Source organism: Triticum aestivum, chromosome 1B (genome assembly GCF_018294505.1).
Source record: "Triticum aestivum cultivar Chinese Spring chromosome 1B, IWGSC CS RefSeq v2.1, whole genome shotgun sequence".
In the NCBI taxonomy this organism is placed as follows: domain Eukaryota; kingdom Viridiplantae; phylum Streptophyta; class Magnoliopsida; order Poales; family Poaceae; genus Triticum; species Triticum aestivum.
The window spans coordinates 573827371-573831092 of NC_057795.1; positions in this window are offsets into that span (position 1 = coordinate 573827371).

Consider the following 3722-nt stretch of genomic DNA (forward strand, 5'->3'; position numbering starts at 1 on the left):
AGGCGGGGCAACTACGGGGCGGCGACGGGGCGAGAGGCGGGGCGGCGACGGGGCGGGCGACGGGGCGGGCGGGGAACGAGCCTGGAGCGAATAAGTCCCAATAAGCTCCTCCCTGATAGTCTTATTTGATAAGTCCCAAATCACCACAATAAGTTCCAATAAATTCCTTGTGTTTGGTTTAGGTGAGACTTATAGGAACTTTTTTAAGTCCCTAAATCAATAAGTCCCTGAAAACAAACACCCTCTCAGGCCTCTGGGATCAATGAATCGAGCTCCGGAAAACGTGTGCGGTGTCTATACGTTGTTAGAGATCGAGCAAGTACTACAGTATTAAGAGTGGGTTATAAGATTTTTTTCGTAGCACTTTGATTTTGATAGTGTAGAGGAGAGAGACGATGAAGAAAAAAGAGAGGTGGGCTCTTATTCATGAGTGTCCTTATGTAAAAAGGGTAAATGAGAGAAAAGATGACTAACATTTATTTCTGAGAAAACTATCAATCTATTAATCTTCAATCATGACAGTATAACAAACATTAAAAATAATAAAAAATTACATCGAGCCGTAGACTACCTATCGATGAATGCAAGCAATAAAGCGAGCTAGCCGATGTCATCGTCCCTCCCTCGTCGGAGCAGAACAAAACTTGTTGTAGTAGACAACCGAGAAGTCGTCATGCTAAGGCCCCATAAGACAAGCGCACTAGAACAATAACCGGCGCCGTTGAAGAGTAGCGTAGATCGGAATGATCCAACCTGAAGACACACGAACGTAGACGAACTACGACAAGATACGAGCAAATCTATCAAAGACAGATCGGTCGGAGACACACCTCCACAGGCCCACCGACAATGCTAGATGCAGCACCAAGACGGAGACTAGCCAGGAAGAACTTTATTCCATCTTCAAGGAGCCGTCGTCGTCTTGGCTTCCTGAGCAGGCACAAACCCTTAACAAAACTCGAAGGAACATCTAAAGACGAGCCCTTCATCGGGATTCACCGCGCCGCCATGGCCTAAGGCCACCAGAGACGAGGCAGACCGGCGACGGAGCCGACATGAGACAGAGAAACCAAGCCTTATCTTGGGGGAGGAGGCGTCCACAAAGCGATGATGCACGTTTGAAAGATGATTAACCTAGTAGGCAATCTTAGAGCCAACCCAATTGGATCAGTGGTTAATTGTGCTAACTCTTAATGACAATGCGGTCTTATATAATCAGTTGTTGGCTATGTTATTAGCCTTGCTCTTATTCTGACTTGGCTCTCGGGTCACGGGTTAGAAGAAATGAATAAGGGCATCTTCAATAGTATGTTTGTTTGTTTCATTGTCGGTAAAAAAATAGCCATGTCATGAACCAACATCTCATCTTACAACTACTACAACAAAGTGTATATAGTCTCCCCTGCTCTTTACCGGGCGAAAGCCAAAATCCTTCTGGATTGGGCGGCAGCGACCCTTGTGGCGTCGTCACCTCCTTGAAGGTGCCGCCTTTGGTGAGTTTTGGGGCGTTGGCAAGCTCGCTCCGTTGGTAGGTGTTTGGCGGCTGCGTGGTTGGAGTCTGCGGTGTTTTGCTCTGCAATGGGCTTCCTCCATTGCAGCTTTGTCATCAACAGTCTCGCCGTGCATTTGCTTCTCCTCGTGTGCAGTCCCCTCTCAGTGCCCAGGTTCCCCTTTGTTGAGCTCAGAGCTGCATGTTGGCGGTGCTCTGGTTTAGTCTTCCCGGTGGCAACGGTGGCGGTTACTCATCTTAGCTCTAGGGAGAGCGTCTATATCTTCCGACGGATCGGCGCCTCGTGCCAGGCGAGGGGGCAGGGAGCCCCTTTCGGAGATGGAGGAGGTCGTATCCGTTTTGACCGCAACCCTTGGAGCTGACTATGTTACTTTCAATCTGCTAGTTGTGTCTCCTCAAGGCCTTCTTGGTGTCACTGAGCGTTGGATTGCGACCGGTGGAGTGCTTCATCCTCTCCAAGCTGCTCTCGGGCTTTAGTTTCTTCATCTTTGCTTGTGGGTTGTATGAAGTTAGCTAGCTGTTGCAGAGCACTATATATCTCTTAGCTGTTTTGTTCTTCTGTTCCTGTTATTGGGTTGCTGTTGTAATCCTGGCCGGTTGATGGCTTTGTTAGTTCAAAGTCAGGCTCGACTTGAGCCTTCGTTCTATAAAAAAAAGTGTATGTAGTTTAATGAAAGGTGAAATATACTCTCTCGCTGCCATAATATCTACAAATGGATGTAAGTAAGGTGTTTTCTAGGATATGCAAAAGAGTTTGCGCGAATCTCAAAGTTGGACTGTACACCTGACATAAGGTCGGGACACCCAAGTCGTTGTAGAGTTTGTTTTTCGCATACTTGTAAGATAGTTGTCGGTAGGTTTTGCCACATATTTCTTTTATAGCATAGCATAGAATAAATGAGGAGAGGAGGGGTTTGTATTTTCATGAACCAATAATCTTTGCACAAGCTTCAAAAAAATTGAGAAATACCTTGTATATTATCCATCCTTGCCAAAATGTAGTGCATGTGAGATTTTTTAAAAGTCAAGCTATAAAAACTTTGACCAAGTTTGTATGAAAAATGAACATCTATAATACCAAATCAATACATTGGATTCACCGTGAAGTATATTTTCATATGTTATATATTTAAAATAGTAGAAATAGATAATTTCACAATAAACTTGGTCAAAGTTTACATAGTTTGACTTTAAAAAAAATCTCATATGTATCATATTATGGCAGCGAGAGAGTATATTTCACCTTTCATTAAACTACATACACTTTACATCATATCTACAAATCCAATAGCCAATGGAACTATGTTAGAAAAATAAGGATTAATGCCTAAATTAAGCATAGTCACTTGAATTGAAGGCTGTATTAATGATCTGTATTAATCTATCTCATCTCGTGGTTACAAGCCTAGGGTTTTTATTAATTTAAGTTGGGTCAAATCTCATCCGGGTGTTCATCAGGGAGCCTACGAGCATCTCCAATAGGCGCGCAACACGCGATGCGCTAAATAATTTTTACAGCGGCGAAATATCTTTTTTGCGTGCAGCAGACCGCTGGCTCCATCAGCCGCGGCAAAATATGCCGCGCGCGAGCAGCTTCAGTAGGCGCTGCAAAAAAGGCGCGCGCGAGCAACCTGTACTACGATGCAACACATACGGACAATATAAAACAACATATATAGATAAAATTCAAATAGCATAGTTCAAGCCCACCACCACAAACTAGTCTATATGATACGAATAAAAATAGATAAAAATGATACTACGATGCAAATATACTAGAAACTAGTCCTTGTTGTCGTCCTCCTCCTCGGTGGTATAGTCCGATGATAGAAACGTGTCATCCCACCGAGGATCATTGTCGTGAAAGGTCGACACAGATCCCAGTTCACACTGCGCTATCGCCAGTGCCTTCCGCGCATGCCTGTCCACCCGATCCGCGGCCCAGAAGTCGTTCTCGGCGGCGACATCCTCTGGGAAGCCCTGGCGCCACTCCGCCATGACGTACTCGTCCGCCTCGGCGATGAAGAGGCCCGCGTACGCTGGATGCGGTGGTCCTCGTCGATGATTGGTCGCGACAGAGGTGCGAGATCATGCGCCCGCTGGCGCGTCCGGGCGTCCGAGAAATTCATCTGCGAACATGGCCGGTTGAGGCGCCACGCCACAACGTCGTACGCACGGGCGGTCTCGAACGCTCCTAGACCGAGACGTATAT